The sequence below is a fragment of the Rhinolophus hipposideros genome (assembly GCF_964194185.1).
Source record: "Rhinolophus hipposideros genome assembly, chromosome: 14".
Taxonomy (NCBI): Eukaryota; Metazoa; Chordata; class Mammalia; order Chiroptera; family Rhinolophidae; genus Rhinolophus; species Rhinolophus hipposideros.
Genome location: NC_138060.1, coordinates 39,007,872 through 39,026,548, shown reverse-complemented (window position 1 = coordinate 39,026,548; position 18,677 = coordinate 39,007,872). Strand labels below are relative to the sequence as shown.

General features: G+C 37.4%; 1 protein-coding gene across 6 annotated transcripts in view; it reads left to right on the top strand.

Annotated features, from left to right (window-relative positions):
• The first annotated feature begins 1,777 nt into the window (after positions 1-1,777).
• The window catches only part of TBC1D5 (TBC1 domain family member 5), a 503,965-nt gene continuing 487,065 nt past the window's right edge, over positions 1,778-18,677 (top strand). For 2 of the 6 annotated variants that reach the window (XM_081072580.1, XM_081072576.1), the window contains exon 1: positions 1,778-1,985. The gene's annotated coding sequence lies outside the window, so the exon portion shown is untranslated. The remainder of the gene's footprint in view (positions 1,986-18,677) is intronic. The other 4 variants (XM_081072578.1, XM_081072577.1, XM_081072581.1 and 1 more) reach the window with 3 other exon arrangements.

Sequence of the window (18,677 nt, the reverse complement as noted above, 5' to 3'; positions counted from 1 at the left end):
TTCTGTGAATTAACCTTTCCCTCCTTTAAGCACTGTCCCATTTGCCATTCCTTAGTTCAGGATGGCATAGTTCAGAGGTAGAGGCAACAAGACACAGCAGGTCCTTGAATAACATCATTTCCATTCAATGTTGTTTCATTATAATGTTTATGAGATGCCGTAATAATTTTTTTATATCAGTCAGCCTATGGTAAAGTTGGTTTTGCTATACATTGTTTCACTCAAAGATGCAGAATCTATCAATAACATTAAGTGAGGACTTACTGTATGTATAAGCCTCAAATGCCCAACCTGCCCTTGGGGCTCATTGTTAGGAGACCCTGTACATATGTAATTAAATTTGTTTTTTCTTATGTTATGTTTTAACCTGCTATGTTAATTTGATTATTAGACCAGCCAAAAAAACCTAGAAGGGTAGAAAGAAAATTTTGCCTTCCCAACATGACTTTCCTAGTTTCTCGGAAGCTCTTGTTAATATGTTCTTGATCAACATCTACCTCAATGTTTTCTGGGATTTTGTTAGTTCTGCTACTTGAACATTGTCAGTATTCACTAGTTTAATAGCAATGATGAGTGGTCTAACCAGAATTGCCACTTAGTAAGTTTTTACATTTTAATTATTTGACCTGGTTAAATCTGGCCAGAACCACTAACTTAACATGTCCAGGTTCTGCATCAAAGAGGGGCAACAGAAAGAGAGGGAAATCTGTGTGTGAAGGGGAGGGTTTGTTGTGAAGAAAAGTTTCCCACATAGGGACCCTCATTTGAAGCTAGATAATCTTTGGAAATTTGACCTTTCTCTGCCTTGGTTTCCTTTTTCTGTACTCAACAGTTTATCAGTTTCCTTTGGAGCTCTCGATGAAGACAGGCTGATAAGAGACTATAAAACTTTTTTACTAGGCGAAGCCTTTACTAGTCTAAGGAGCCTTACCATTCAAAGGCTTTCATATTGGGGAGAGAAACACTAGCATTCCACCTGTGCTTGAGTTAAAGAGAATCTTAAATCATGATTAAGCAGAGGTAGAAGGCAACAAGACACAGGGTTTAGACATTGTCTGCATTCTGATAGTCATCAGACTTATTACTGAGATACCCTAATGCTAAAGACAAATATCGTCCTAGGTCACGTGGAAAAGAAAGAATCTGAGCCTAATATGATGTTTGTAAAAAATAACTGTTGTATATTATTTCTGTATGGGTTATACTAAAGTAGGTTTGCACAAAATGTTAATACTCCTCCAAAACAGAGGAAGTGACAGATTTAGCTGGGTCTTGAAGCATGAACAGGAGTCTACTCAGCTATAGAAAACTGTCTAACGGAAGACCATTTGCATAAAACTAAGAAATGTTCATTTTTAGACCTGAGGGCCAACCTCTCAGGAGGGTCTCAGGGGCTGACACTTCCCCTTCCTCTCTCCGTCTCACCCAGGGAAGGTGATGGTGAGTGTGAGTGCATGTCTAAGTCCCCGTGGCGGGTTCCCAGCATCCAGGTGAGCGCTGGACCAGGGATGCAGTGGAGGGGTAGTTGGAAGGGGTGGTAAGCTAGAGGGAGGGAAATAACAGCCGCCCGCGCTTTGTCAGCCAGCCTGCTCAGCAGACGAGGGCTGAGCGAGTGGCTCACTCCCCACGTCGCGCCGCACCGGGCCCCAGGGACTCCGACCCAAGAGCCAGGACGTCGCGCGCCCGCGCAGACTCTAGGCCCAGGCGGGCGCCTGCGCACGAGCGTTCCGGACCCGCGAGCCGCGGGGTTATTAGAGGTGGAGCGCAGGGAGGGCGCGCAGCAGGAGGCGGCCGTCGTGACGGCGCGAGCGTGGTCACGTGGTCGCCGGTCACCGCCGCCGCCTCCCCTCCCGCCCTGTTCTCTTTCTGGTCGGGCCGGCGGGTTCCACGAGCGCCCGCAGAGACTGTGGGAGAGAGAGAGAGAGAAAGAGAGGGGAGGAGGAGGATTCAGGGAGTAGGAGCTGGGGAGCTCTTCTGCGCCACAGGTAAAACAATAATGATGATGATGATGATGATCATAAAAAAGCCGAGCACTCGGAGCGCCTTCGCCTTCCTCCAGTGCAGCCCCCAACGGGAGTGGCTCCCGCCCCGGCCTCCCGATCAGCTTCTCAGGACGAGTCCCGCCTCCCCTCCTGTCGCTGCTGCCGCTGCCGCCGCCTCCCGGGAAGGCCTGAGGGTGTGGGTGCTGCTGCCGCGGACGGGGAGTCGCACCGCCCCCGGTTCGGGCGCTTCCCGGATCGGCGTGGGGGGGGGTGGCGCGAGGGGAGGCTCCCCCCGCCCCAGGGCGGGCCGGGCGAGGAGGCTGCTGACCCCGGCCTGCCTGCCTTCCCTCCCTCGGGATGGGGGGTCTGGGATGCAAGGCCAGCTGCCCCAAGAGGGCAGACAGAGCCTGGCGGCGGGACTAGGGCTCAACTTCCTACTTGGTAAATTTCCCTGTGCATTTCAGCCCTGGGCAGCACGCTTCCTTCGCAGGCCGGAAGCGAAACCGACCCGGAATCCCAAATATGTTAAAATGCACCCTTTAGAAGAGAGAAGCCTTTCACCTTTGAGAAAAGAAACGTGACTTGGTTTTAGTACGACTTAACGTTTATTCACCTGTAAGAACATGCAAGTTGAGGCCTTTCGGGATACGAGAAAAACTTTGCGGAGGGTGAAAGTTGATTACCACCCTCCCTCCTCTTTTCCTGGAAAAATGATCACAGACCTCTCAAACAGTGTTCGGTTCTGCAAGTGACTTGAGTTTTTTGTTTTTTTTTCAATTAAACAGTTATTAACCGTTTTAGTTCAGGAATATGATCTATGCTTAAAGTTTACATTCTTTAATTTTTTTTTTTCAGAATAATGACTTTCTGAGAAGAGTCATTTGTCAACTTTGAATTGGACTAAGTCTTGAAATTGTAACATGCAGGTTGCACACCTTTGGGCCGGATTGCAAGTTTCTAGATCCAGTCATTCTTTTGTACTCTTTGTACAACAAAATACAGCCTCAATAAAACTATGTATTATTAGTGTTGTGCTGTTATACAAAATAGTGACTCAAAGCAGGAAGCATTAAATGTAGGCATTGTTGAAATCTTTGAACACTTTTGATTGATATCAGTGATAAAGAAATTCAATTATATGTAGGTTATTTTTCTTAATGAGCTTTTCTCATTCCACATCTTGGTATCGCTAAATTCATATGTAATATTGAGCATTTTAAATTTTTACAACTATCTGCACTAGAGTCATGTAGAGAGCAGTGCTTCTCAGACTTTACTGTGCCTAAGAATCCCTTAAGGCTCTTGTTTAAAAATGCAAATCCTGATTCAGTAGATCTGTGATGCAGCTTGATATTCTGCACCTATAAGCTTCTGCTGAACAAGGAACCATTCTTGAGTAGCGAGGATGTAGATAACTTGTGTACCTTAGTACAAGACGATGTCAGTGAACAGGTGCCTTTTAATAATTCACCTGGGTCTAGTAGAGGTGGCTTAAGGGAAGGGGCAAATGGCAGGATGAACTGGGACAGCTTATGTGGAGTGAGAAGACCAAGTCTGGGTCCCAGGGTATGCTGACTGAATTCAGATGTTTTTCTAATGCATGTTTTAAAAAATGTAAATTGAAAAGTCTAAAAGTATCACACACAACCTCAGATACTTTATGTACATTAAAAAAATGGTTTTACTTAAAAAATTTATGGAAGTATAACATCATCTACTTTTAGTACCGTAATTTTTATAGTTGTTAGTACTTACTTTACTATTGTTTCTTCATGTTATTAGATAATATTTATGACCGTACTTTTGAAGTAGTTACTAAGTGCCAGGCACTGTTTTCAGTACTTTACCAATCTTAACTCATTTAATCCTTCCAGCAACCTTTAAGGAAACTAAAACAGAGAGGGTAAAAGTCACATGCTCAGGTTTAACACCAAGCTGGGATTTTGGCTGGCTGACTCTACAGTCCATGCTTTTAACAAATCTTCTCTATGCTGCCCTTTTTAGAAGATAAATTAGTGATACTCTTTTAAATCCCCTTTCTTAGTATTGTGGAGAATTATTAGCTTTACTTTCATTTTTAAATTCAAATTTGTCAACCTTTCATTTCCCCTATTTTATCTCACTTTAAAATGAAGAACTGCCTCAGTGCTTGTAATCTCTTCAAAATAAGTTACTGAAATTTGCAAAGCTTTATTTTGTTTGCTCTTGTTTGCTGGACCAGTGTCTTTGTAAGTTTGTATGTCATTATTAAATGTAAAAGTAGTATCTGCTTCTGTTTTACCCTGCAAATTTTCAGTCCTTTATTTCTTGCCTGTGCCTGTCTTCCACTTCCTCATGCATACTTGGTAGATTTATTCGCTATTTGTTATCCCAGCATTTAGGATTTTGGGGGAGATTGACTGGGATACTTTTTTTGGTCAGTGAAGACAATAAACTAAGCATTGGTTATTATTATCCTATTTTAACACTGAAAAAGTAACAAAGACAACCTCAGAAGAAAGGATGATACTTTAAGTTGAATAATTTGTGCTTCTTAAAAATGTTAATATATCATCTGTCCCCCACCCCGTTTTTGTCTCAGACCACAGAAAGCTTTGTACTGTATCTGCACGAGGCTGAGGAATGGTGATTGTACACCTGACCTAAGACATTTCTCTTACTATGGACAGATCATTAGAATGGCAGTAATATACAGTGTGTGTACTAGAACTTGAGAAATGAGAAATTGTGGCAGGGGTTAGTTGTGGTAGTGGAAGGAGGTGGGGGAGGGAGAGCATTGGGGGTGAGGAGGGCCTATGGTGCCGATTCCAGTAGCATTAATTCTCTGTTACCCGGGATAATAGTGAGTTTGGGAAGGAAGTCACTAGAACAACAAATCCCTTTGTAAATGTTTTCTCAAAGCTCATTCACTGTTACTGTGATGTCTGTTATGATGCCATGCTGGCCAGTTACTTACCCTCATAGTGCCACACTTTTCTATTTTTAAAATGAGGGTAATAATAGTAACTACTTTACCAAGTTGTTTTGAAAATTAAATGAGAATGTATGTATATGTGTATATATACACACACACACACACACACACACACATATGTATATTATATTATACCTGGTTTTATATTAATTTTTGCTCCAAAAGATGCATTAGAGCTGATGGTCTGGCTAGGTCTTATTTTCCGGGAAACACAGTATATGAGGTGTGATCAAATAATATGGTGAATGTTTAAATTTAAAAAAAGTATTGTAAAAGACACATTGCCATTAATCACTCTCAAAATATTCCCCTTCGCTTCAAACACACTTATCCCATTGTTCGTACCACTTCCTGAAACAGTTCTGGAAGTCCTCTTTTGTGAGTGTCTTTAGTTGAGCTGTCATGGCTGCCTCGATTTCCTGAATCATTTTGACTTTGGAGAAGAGCCAAAAGTTCAGTGGTGCCAGATCCAGTGAATAAGGTGGATGAGGACACACCGTAATGTTTTTATTTGACAGAAATTGCCATATACCAGAAGCGATGTGTGACATGGAACATTGTCATAATGGAGGATGATTTACGGCACACTTGAAAACATTACCTTCTCAACCGTAGCTCACACCTGACTGACTGCACAGAACAAGTTGAAACTTGTCACATACAGTACTAAAGTTTGATGTGCTGCTTCCCAGATTGAAGATCCCTGCCTTTTGGTTGGATGGCACTCAGCAGCAACATTCACCATATGTTTTGATCACAATGGAAAGGCTCTGTGTCATACATCGCTTCTGGTACAGCAATTTCTGGCAAATAAAAACATGGTGTGTCCTCATCCATGTTATTCACCGGATCTGGCACCATGTGACTTCTGGCTCTTCCCCAAAGTCAAAATGAACATGAAAAGTAAATGTTTTGAAACGATTCAGGATATCGAGGCAGCCATGACAGCGCAACTAAAGATAGGAAAGAAGAGGACTTCCAGAACTGCTTCAAAAAGTGGCAAGAACCATGGGATAAGTGTGTTCAAAATGAGGGGTTGTATTTTGAGGGGGATTAATGGCAATGTGTCTTTTACTGTAATACATTTTTAATTTAAACATTCACTATATTTCTTGGTCCCACTTCATACATACATATATACTCACATAGACATACATAGACATAAAATATGTTTAACATGTATAACATATATATAAAATGATTTAGGTAGTGTCTGGTACCTAGTTATTGCTTCCATGTAAGTGTTAGATATAATGATTGACTGTAGATAATCTGCAGGGTGGTTAATTATTATCCACATGATCAAGACTGACTATATTTGAATGAACTTAATAGAAATTGTACATTTATTTGGTATATGGCTGTATGCGCTAAGAAAACAGTTTGGATGAAAATAAAAAATTGTTATAGAAATGCTCTTATCTCTTTGGAGAATTAAATATTAATAAATATGGTTTGGCAGCTCAGATTTTTTCAAAAGAAGGAAGCGAGGCTGTAGAAATAATAAAAGATGTCTTTGGTGGTGGTGTGAAAGGATCAATTTCAAGTGTAGTGTTGTGAATCCTAGAATAAGTTAACCTTTTTTCTGAAGGCTTCTCTGACTATATAAGTTACACCTTCCTCAACTGACTCCTTTGCTCCTTAAAATAATCCATCTTTGCTTTCTCCAGACCTGCCCTATAGCCCCTTACCTGAATCCCTGGTGGCATATGTGTCTCAGAAGTAAAAAGTTTTTGGGATTTAGAAAATTAATATGATGTATATGCTGCATATTATGAAACCTCCTGTGGATAGGAGCAGTCACCCCATAATCACACACATTAATTTTCCCAGTGAAATTATACATATTCACACTAAGAAGACTAAAGAAGACTATAAAAAGCCTCATGTTAGGCCATGTTTTGTTGACAACTTAGAAAAGAATTTTTAGTTTTTAGAGTTTTTTGTATTTGTGGAGTTGGCAATAAAGGACAGGGGTCTGTAAACACACACACACTATAGTTATATTCATCATAATACATGTCTTTTTGACTAGACAGAGACTGGAGTATAGGATCTCTGTGTTTGTATCCTTAGCACCTACTATAGAGATTGACATGCAGTAGGTGCTTTAAATGTCCATCATTTTGTATGCAAAACATCTACAGATAACATCATTTAGTCATTGTTCTGCGCTGCATGGCATATCTGGTTGACACCGTGAAAATATTTAATAATTCCAGATTTATTTTTCTTAACTCAGTTGCCAAGGAAAGGTGGTTACTGGATTATTTTTTTGAAACAAAATAGATTTAAGAGATTTGAAATAGGTGTTATAGACAATTGCAAATTTTCATATATTGGTGTTGAAAAGAATGCTTACCTTTATCTTTTTATAGGTCATTAAGTCTATTTAGGAGGATGATTTACTTCTTAAAACTGATTGGACTTAGTTTTATATGATAATTTATAACAGACTAGTTTTGGTCTATCTGTCTAAAAAAATGTTGCTGTGGGTGCATATCTTGAGTTGAATTATTACAGTATGATAATTTAGCCTGCCATGTGAGAAAAACGTGAGAAAAACATTTTTTCTTCTATTACAAAAAGTGATGCCTGCTATGGAAATTTTATAAAAATAAGTGATCAAAAATAATTACCCACACTATTGTAAATTTCTTAAAGTTTTCTTCAGGGTTCTCTTGCCTTGAAAGAGCCTGAAATAAATTCACATTTGTATTGCAAGTACTAGTTATGAAAGCTCACAAATGCTGGTTAGCCGGAATGTTTTATCTCTTAGTATTACTAGATATTTTGTCCCTAAGTAAGATAAAAAGGTTGAACCAAAGTAATTACATCTCTACTTTTAAATAATGACTCTTTAAAATAATTAGATTAGTGAGAAGTAAGCCCCCAGTTCTGATATAAGTACTTTGGTGGAGATGTACCCTCCTTCTGATGGAGTTGGGGTGGTAACAACAGTGCAAGAAGACTGAGCTCAAGTCACTGGCCCTGGCTGCAGAGGCATGCATGCTGCTTGCTGATAACCTACAGGGAACAGAATCAACCCATTTAGAGTTTCCCAGAACAGGTACCTTTGGGGTTGTTCCAGTAGCTACTTTTGAGGAATCCAAGAGGAGTTACTAACATTACATATCTTGCTATCCTGGGATGAGAGAGTGGATTGATTGTCCTGGATCCCTGGTGGAGTTTGCAGGTGGGTGGGGGATGATAGAGTTGATAGAAGTTGGCAGTTGTTCGTACTTTTCAGTCTTTGTCTACTGAATTCATTAAACTAGGCTTGAAATCCAAGAGTCTTGTAAAAAATGTTCATTTTGATAGGTAAGATGTTTGTGGTGTAGGGAGGCTTGGGATAAATTGCCTCCCTTTTCTAACCTTTATTTCTCTTAACTAATTTCGGGGTAATTTTAACTGCTTTATCTTGTGTTGTGTTGTGTGTGTATATACACAGAACAACATGTATGTGTAGATACACTTTATTTTTTTAACTAAAAGTGGATTCATGCTATTTTGGTGCTTGCATTTGTTTTTCATTTTATATTACTAACGTTGTTACTCTTAACATAATTTTTAGTGGCTCCATACTTAGTGTTTTAAAGACAGAAAAATCTTCTGAAGAGTCCGTTATCTTAGATCTCCAACCCTGATTTCTTCCTGAGCTTTAGACCTGCGTGTCTGGTTGCCTACTGGATAACTCCATTTTTGCATGGCCCACAGAAAACTCAAATTCAGTATGTCTGCAACTAACTGAATGTACCATCTTCTCTTCCAAAACCTATTCCCCTTCCCAAGTTTATTATCTCAGTAGATGACACCACCAACTCTCTAGCTGTTCAAGCCAGAAATCTGTCAGACACATTTTATCCCCTTTCCCAAATTTTCACTTGAAGGCATTAAGCTCTGGATTCTACCTCTTAAATCCATTGTCCCCCCCATGCCCCCCCCCCACACACACACTACTTCTACTCTGGTATAGTGTATCTTGAGCTACTGGATTTACCATCTCTTGCCTATGTTTCTGTAAGATTTTCTGATGATGTCCCTGTAGCCATGTGTTTTTTTCCAGCTGTCACCTGAATCTCTTAATTACTCTATAGCTTCAATACTCTCCGTTACCTGTTTCTCGGTCTTATCTCTCCTTCTGCTTCCCCATACTTTTTATTTCATTATAAAGTACTGAAATCTTTGAGTTTTGGGAACTGTTTATGATTCTGCTTGCTTCAAGCCTGAAGTATTCTATTTCTTGATCTTACTGACTCTTGTGAAGTCTTAGCTTAAATGTCATAGCTCTAGGAAGCCTCCTCACACCACTAAGTCTGTGTTGTACCCTTACTATTTGGTCAGATATTCTGTACTACTCCATAGCATTAACTAAGTATTATAATTGTCTTTTTACCTAATAGTCTGTGTCTCACTTTTGACTCTTCGGTGAGCACCAAAGCCATATACACCAACTTTACTCATAGTCTTGGCACTATGTCTGTTAAAAGTACATGGTCCTGGTCATGGCACTGTACACCAGAAACTAAACAATAATGAATGCCAACTATAATTTTATATATATAATGTGATGGCTCGGTGCGAGGTCGGAGGGATAGTGGATGGGGGGAGGGGGGTCCACAGTGTAAGGGATATAAATGATGAACGTCTATGTATTACCTTGTCTTGTACACCTGAAACTAATAAAAAAAATAAAATAAAATGCATTCAATGAACCCTTAAAAAAAAAAAAGTACATGGTCCATTTCAGGTACTGAACATAGAGCAGTAAATAAGAGGCTGTTCCATTTATTAACTGCTATGTGATAAACCACTCCAAAACTTAGTAGTTTAAGACAACAGTAATATTTATTTACTCAAGGTTTTATAAGTTGTATAGCACTTGGCAGGGGTAGTTTATGTCTGTTTCAATTGGTGTCAGCTCATTGCAGGTTACAGTTGCCACTTCCAGGATGATTAACTCACATGACTGGCAGTTGATGCTGGCTGCTGCCTGGGAGCTCAACCAGGGCTGTTGATCAGAGCACCTAAATGGGGCCTCTCCCTGTGGCCTGGGCGTGGCTGGTAGGTTCTGAAAGGGAGTGTCCCCAGAACAAGCATTGTAAGAGGTAGGAAGTGAAGCAGCCAGTCTTCTGAAAGGCTGTGCTCGGAACTGCTGTATTCTATTGGTTAGACAGAAAGAATCAGCCCAGATTCAATGGGATGAGAATTAAACTTCATCTCCTGTTGGAGAAAGTGACGAAGAATTTGTGACTATGTTTAATCCACTACATAGACATAAAAAACAAAAAACTACAGAATTTGTTGGATGAGTTAATTCCTGTCTGTATTTTCAATCTCCTAAGAATCATGATCATAATGTCATTCATTTAAAAAAATCAAAGTAGAACATACAGTGAAATTTTAAAAAGTAATTTCTATTCCCACCCTTCTTAAATAATAACTTCTCTGTTATTTGTAGTTTCTTAATTTTTAAGTTTTAATTATGCATGTAACTTCTAATTTTAATCACTTTTGTGTTCTATTTAAAATTTTATCTTTCATAAATCCTCATGCACTGATTTTATTACTCTTTATTTCTAGAGGTGGCATTATTGTATCAAAGGTATGTATAATTTAGATTTTGATACTTATTGCCAGCTACCCGATAGAAAGATGATATTAATTTATACTCCAGCTTTTAGTGCAGGGTATAAATTACATTTGCCCATAACCTTGCTACTTAAATCATTGTTTTTGGTTAACCTATTGGCAGAAATTGACAGATTGCTTTTATTATTTCTTTAATCCCTGTTTAAGTCCTTTGTCCAATTTTGGAGTAATTTTTTTTCCTGTTGATTTTCAAGAGTTCTTTGTATATTGTAGATTTTAATTCGTTGCCTAGTCAATATTCCCTATTTTGTCTTTTAATTTTGTTTTTATATTTTTTAAATTATGAAGAATTATTAAATTTTTATGTAGCTCTTTACGATTTTGTTTCTTGCCAAAAACAAGACTGAACTCAGTTCTCCCTTGTCTTTTTCTTTTTTACCACTCTGGCAAATCTTCTAGTAGTTTCAAGTATAGATTTTGTACATATATATATTGGTGGGGAAAAAATCAGTAAACCAACAAATTCCATAGAGTTATACAGACTGCTTTTTGGGGAATTAATTTCAGAATCTTGTCCATTTCTTAATAGTCTTATAATAGCATTGATCTATTTTGGGATTTGGAAAAATTCTATCCCAGACAATCCCAGTGAATCACGCTGAATAAAGACAAATTGTTCCTTGCTGTCAGTGTTAGACTTTCCCACAAAATGAAATTTTTAGTGATTGAAATATAAAATTATGAACACTTAGAATTGAAAACAGGGTAATATGGTCAGCTAGGTTATATGGACAAAGTAATACCCTGAAAGGAATGAGAAATGCTAACATTTTTTTTCCTTAAGTGCTAATATGACTGTAAGAAATTACCAGGCCAAAATCTATATGAAAGCAGTAATTCAGAGAAGTAAGGAGAATATTAAAACTGCTTTTCCTCTGAGGACATTTGCCACATTTTGGAGAACTTTTCCTTTGGTTTTGAAAGCCTCAAAAGGCACAGGGTATAAAAATCAAAGCTCAGATAGGCCCAAGAGGGGAGTCTAATAGGAAGTTTCTTTCTTATGAAATTGGGATTCCGAAGAGCAATGTCCATAGAATATGGGTAAACCAAGATTACAACCCTTCCTATTCTCTTGCTCACAGCAGGTTCCGAAAATAGTTGCCTGGGTCCTGAAAAAATACCTTTTCCTAAGAAGGCTTTCCTTCTTGATTTGTAACTCAAATTCAGTGTCACTTGGTCCAGAAAAACCTCAAGTTGGGAATTTAAAATGGTTTTAGGTGACTGGCAGAAACAAATGAAAGTCCTCTCTGGTAGAATACATTTTTATCTTAGGTCCTAGGGAATTCCCACAAATAATTTTCCAAAGAATTAGTTCACAGTAAAATATAACCAACAGGCGAGGTAGGTAACAAGGCACCATGAGTAAGAAGCGTAGAAACAATAGATAGAAGTAGATCCCTGAAACCTTCAGATTTTGGAATTATGAGATAAAGATTATAAAAGAAGTGTTTATTATGTTTGCAAAAAGATGGAAAATATCTGCAGAGAATAGGAAACTGAACAGATTTGAAAAAAGACCCAAATAAAACTTCTAGAAATAAACAATACAGTAATTATAATGAAAAAAACTCAATGGGTATGGTTAATGGTCGATTAAATACTTTAGCTAAAGAGAATTCATGAACCAGACATAGCAGAGAAGAAATTATCCAGAATGTAGCTCAGAAAGACAAGGAAAGGGTCAAAAAGAAAGATTAAGATACATAGACCATGGAATAAGAAGGCCTGACAGTATTTCATCGATTTTCTAATTGTAGAAGGGAGAAATAATAGGAAAGGAGACAATGTTTGAAGAAGTGATAGCCGAGAATTTTTCAGAACTGATGAAAAACACCAGTCCATGCATTTTAAGAAACTGAGATAATTACAAGCAGAATAGCTAAAAGGAAATATACATCTAGACACATAGTTACATGGAGAGACCACGAGCAACAGAGACAACATTTTATTAATAAAAGTTGAAAGAGAACAAAAGACAGATTACCTTTAAAGTAGCTGTGGCTGTTACACTGATAGCTGACTCCTCAGCAGTGGAAGTGGAAGTCAGAAAACAGTGGGTTTATAATATCAATGTGGCTGGAAAAAATGGCCTAGGGTATTCTCTACCCAGTGAAAAGACACTTCGGAGTAAGGGTGAAATGACATTTTCAGACAGAATTGTAAAATATCCTCTGATTGTAAATAAAGCATATAGGTAGATATATTTTCTGATTGGTTCTAGTGTTCAGAATGAAGGATTCTAATATAAGCAATTCTGAGCTTCATATAGTTTTTTTCTTAAAAAATTGTGTTTATACTTAGTAAACAGATACTGTTTTATAATATTACTGATATATTACTCCAACTTTTGGAGCTGTGCTCTATTTAGAATCTTCACTGTTGTAGGAAAACTTTTGTGGTGATTAATGCATGCCTTTAAAGTCTTGCTCTGTCAATGATGTAATTTTTAATATTTGTATGTGAAATATTTCAAGTCAAGCCTAGAAGAATTTGGATAAATTTGTGTCTTGGTATTTGCAAAAGTAACTCCTGGAAATTACTTTATTCTCATCTCCCAGTCCCAAATACAACTTTCTGGAAAAACAAGTAGTGGGAAATTTTTTTTTTTTAAACTCATGAACAAGGTTAGCATAAAAGGGAATCTAGAATGGTGTAAGAGCAAACAGACCCTAAAGTTGGTCAGATGGATCTGGATTAGAATCTGGCTCCACCATTCAGTAATTCAGTCTTGGTCATGTGACTTAACCTTTCTGATACTTAGTTTTCTCACCTGTACAGTAAGGATAAGACTACCTTGTAGGTAGGGTTTCCAGGTGGGAATTCCCGCCTGTTCTCAGAAATATTGTTGGCTTTACCTTTCCCGAATCCTGAGATATAAACTGTTTTCTGTTCTCCACGATGAATTGTTTCCGCAAAGTGACGGCTGATACTGCCAACCACCTGGATTCAAGGAACCGATTTTCCAATTTCCTGACCAACTTTTCTTGGGATTCAGGAACGGAAAAGCGAAAAAAATTCCCAAGAACAGGCGGGAATTCCCTAGTGATAAATAGGAAAAATGTCTAAGAGATACATTGTGAGTAGTACATTTATTTCCCATTGTGAGTATTACTGGATTCAAGAAGCCGATTTTCCCTATTTCCCAACCAACTTTTCTCGGGATTTGGGAACGGGAAAGTGGAAAAATTTCCTGAGAATGGGTGGGAACTCCCACCTCGAAGCCCTACTTTTAGGTGTATTGTGGGAAATAGAGTAATATTTGTACAGAGCAGTGAGTACAATCCGTGGCTCTTAGTGGGTTTCCAACTAATTGTTATTAGTGAGAAACAGAAAAGTCAATTGAATCTGGCAAAGAATTTGAAGTTGTTTACAGTACAAATAATGTAAAAGAGTTGATTATACTTTTAATATTGAAGAGTTATGGACACTTACAGTAATGATAAGTTTTTTGAAGTTAAGACGTTGTCATAATGTGACTTTACCTGTTGATTTGGTGGTAGTTTTGTATCAAATCAGCTGTGTATGCTCCCTACAGGTTAGGCAGCTTCACGTTCTTCATGGCAGGTAAGGCAAGATGAAATCAGTGACTGTCTTTAGGAAGTTAAAAAGATTGCCAACCACAAAACACACACATGTCAATGACTACAGTTAAGTTATGGTAACCCTGAATATTTTAGGAATTCAGTCCAAAAAATGGTTATAAAGTATGTACTTAAAACTTTATACTTTAGTTTTCAGAAGATAAAGATATTTTTTGGCCTCCAGTAATTTAGAGTAATTGCTATGAGAACACTTTATTGCTATTTGAATTGAGGATGCAATTTCTATAAAATATTTACACCTAGATTTTACTTTCTCTGCTTTTTCTTGTTTATAGTCAAGACATGAATAAGTCTTTTATGATGTGGAATTACTTGTACACCTTGCAAATTATTTTCTAGTTTGTTGTTCTTTATTTAACATCTAGACCTTTTCCCTCATTGAGTAGTGATAACTATGTAGAATATATTAGCTGATTGCATTTTTAAACCACACTTCTTATTATCATAGCAAAATTAAAAAATTATATTATGAAGACAAGTCAGACAATTCAGTGGTTTTTATTTTTGGAACTGGAAATCATTTTTAGAATGTTGGTTACAGTAATATGTTATATTTGTAGCTTTTGAATTTATTCAGGTTATAGACAACTACTAAAAACAAATCAGGCATTTCTTGTCTTTCAAGTTCTAGGATCTCCAACTAAATACTGTGAAAATGGTTTGGGTAAAAATAATGACACAACTTAATCTAAATACATACATGGACACATGCTTCCTGTTAAACAATTTAAGTGTTAATTTTCTTGATTTAGTTTAGACACTCGTGATGCAGAAATTGAGCAGCAGCAAATTTTTGTGCAGTTGGGTCATGTGATAGTGGTCTCCATGCAGTGCTACTTTTGATCTTGGAGGTAATCCCTTGTAATCACAAACTTTAAAGTATGTTAAGATTATACTTTCTAAGTTGATATATTTTGCATTAATAAAAATACATAGGATTACAGAAGACACTGTATGAAACTCATGCAGACTTTTTTTTTCTTGTTTACATTTGACTTTGTATTTCATGCTTTGAGCTTTAGTTTATATTCCACAGGCTGGTAATTTCTTTTTAACTAATGATTGTACTATGTGAAAAATTATAGGTTAAATTTGAATTAGTCGCTATTTTGTCTTTTATCTCCTCCAATCTTTTGTATTTTGGAAATGAGTGTTATCCCATGATATCAAACTAGGTGACTCAAAGTCATTCCTCATAGGAATAGAAATTACTACCAGAGTCGTTAGCTGGGGTTTATGTATATCTCTTCAGTGCTCCATTTTGCCTTTTTTGCAGAACCAAAGAGATTTTTATGTGCAATCATATCTTCACATTCTACAGCACTGTTAAGAACACTGTAAGGTTAAACAAAAGCAGTCCAGTTTTTTCGTATTATATGTGTAAGTGTGCTGAGTTACGATATAATATGTAGTGTAGTGGGCATTTTTTAAAAAGGAGTGGTATAGAAGATACTGTGGAGCACACAGCAGCCAGAAAGGGAATGTCAAATGTGCTCAGAGGGTCTAGGATAATAACTCACGTTTCAAAGACACCACAGGCAAAAAGCTAGACTTTATAGAATACTAATGTGTAGTCACTGAGTTTTTCAGACATTAATCAGACAACTAGGAGGAATAATTAACCAAGAAGATCTGACAAGTCTGTCAGCATATGATGATAAGTCAGGTACAGATTGTAGGGTAGTTGGATGGTGGCTTGGAGATGCTGATTTTATTTTAGGGCTTTTTGTGTCAGTGAGAAATGTTTATTAATTGGTAATTATTAACAAACTTTTGTGATAGGTTCTTGTAATCTGTTTATTTGCAGAGATTGACGTAATAGGTGCTAAGTAAAGTTCTGCTTGTATTTATACAAATGTTATGTTAAAATGTGAAAGTTTGATAATAAATACTATTTAAGATACTAGCTAGAGATTGTCATGTCGTTTTAGCATTTTTTTTTTTTTTTTTAAGTCTCTGCTTCATTTTAGCTTGAAATCACTCATGGGGAACATTGTTCCAGTGACAACAAGAGGGCCACTCTAGAGCCCTCAGACAGAACTGAACGCAGATTTTACTTCAACTGTTTGCTGGCTTAGGGTTTGTTGCTTGGAAAAAATTCTTTAACTTTTTTTTGGGTTTCAATTTCCTCACTGAGAGGTTTTAAGTAAAATAAGGTAATTTACATAAAATACCTGGCAGTGCACAGTTGCTCAGGAAATGCTTGTTATTAATGGCAAACCTCACTTCCTTTACATATCTCAGTCTTCCAAGTCTGTAATCTTAAATTGATATTTTGATTTAGTTTGGGGAACACTGTCTAATATTATTTTTCTGTAAAGATCAAGAACAAACTAATTCAGTGATTAAGAAATATCGTTTATTCAGAAAAAAAATCAAATAATAGATGTTTCTCTGCTCTAGAAGTGTTTCATTTCCTGAAATATTTTATGGATGGTAAGTGATTACTGAATAATTTTATTAGACTAGCTCTGTTTAAGGACTTTCATATAGTCATTACATGAAAGGGGAGTTAAGAAGTCCTGTAATAATCAGTTGTTAACACTGAACTATTTACAAATTGTGCCCTTATTCCTTAGGTTTAAAACAATTCTTTTCAACTTTAACATTTTATGATCTTTAAGAAATTTACGAAATAAGATGAATGGTTAAAGGTCTATCTTTTAACTGATTAGTCTAGTTGGATTTGTCTTGAAAAAGGACTGAATTTTGTGAATTTGAATGATAAGTCAAGTGATGGGAGATCTTTAACATTTTTTTCCCCTTTGAACAGATGTGTTGGCCTGCAGTGACTCCAACTCCCACAATCTTTCCAATTTTCCCCTCTACTAAGTAAGTTTTTAAAAAGTGACATTTTTATTATAAGTGATTGACTTAATTCAGGCAAACATTACAGCTGAGGAAAGACTTTATTCCAGTGAGGAACACTGGTATGAATAAAATGTTAGTCTTTATTTTTACTTTTAATAATTTAAGGCATGGTTCCATTCCCTTCCTCCACTCCCCTTCTTTCTCTTTCTCTCTTTATGTGTATTGAGAATAATATTTTTGTGTAATAAGCTTTCTTAAGATTAAAAGTTTTTATGCTGTAATATGCTGAGGTGTATTTGATACATTATTAAGTGACAGTTAAAAACAGTCAGGATCCATCCAGAAAATACTAATCACAGTAGGTTTTTCATTAGGGGAAAGTTAATCCAGGAACTAGTTGCACAGGTAATTGCGGAGAAGCCATACTGGACTGAGACAGGCCAGATTTTAACATCACCTGGAAGTCTCTACAATACCATCAGGGCTGGGGGAAGATGAGAAAAGCTTGTGCTACCAGAGTCCAAAAGCCGGGGCTCCATGGGGGAGCTAGAGCCATAGCTGGGGCTTCATGGTAGGAGCTGGGACATCAAAGGGCAGGAGAACTGTTTGGAGGGAAATGGAGTTTGGAAGAAATAAAGTTTCTGCCAAGGATGTTTCAGGAAGTAGGGAGAATGAGGAGAAATATTCTGGTCTCTTCCTCTTCTGCCTTCTATCGTCTATTAGTGCCTTTCCACTGTCCAAATCTTCCTGGAAGCCAGAGGGCAAGGTTCCTTGGAAATAGCAGTTGACTATGCTACAGAGCAGCACAGGGTAATTCTGGGGAATGGGTCTGAAAGCATTTCACTGGCTAGCTCAACCACTCTGTTGCTAGTGTATAATATTCATCAGTACTTCTGTGCCCTTATGTAGCATTAGCTACAAAGAAGACTTCGCTAAGAAACCCCAAAACTAACACAAAAAAACCCTCTTGGTTCTTTTTCTTTTTTTTTGACAATTAAATCCTTAAAAATCAAGATTAGCATCTTGGTTCAATTAACCAAGTGGTAATATATTAGATAAATGAGCTACAAAGTTGCAGACACTTGGTTCTTGGTTTTGTGGTACTCATAGTCTCCTGGAAGAATTTTGTTTTTTAAAGCATACTTTTAAGATTTAAATTTTAATAGAATGTGTGGTAAGTTAGAGATGGGGACATGTGTCTGTAGGAACTCAAGGAAGGAGCCACTGACCCAGTTTTGTACTTTTTAGAATACTTTCAGCAGTTGGGAAACTTGAGCTGAGCTTTAAAGGATTGGTAAAGAGAAGTGGAAGGGATGTGCTGGAATAAAGAGAAGCTTGAGCAAGAGCTCAAAAACCTGACAGAGATTAAATTAAAGCCTGTATAAGAAATTTCAAACACTGTCACTGGAGCATCAAGCATGGCTCACAGAATCGGACTGGGGAGCCAAGAAGAGGCCAGGTTATTTTTAGTCTCAAGCTGATAGAGGACTGCTGAAGTAGTGGAATGGCCTGATTAACTTTGCTTTAGCTGTGCTTTTCCATAAGCGTGGAAGATGACTTCAGGAAGGAGGGTGCTGTCATGAGGTAGGAGAAGTATTAAGAGGATATTTTACTAGTCCAGGCAATAGAAGAGTGATAGACAAACTCTCAAAGGTG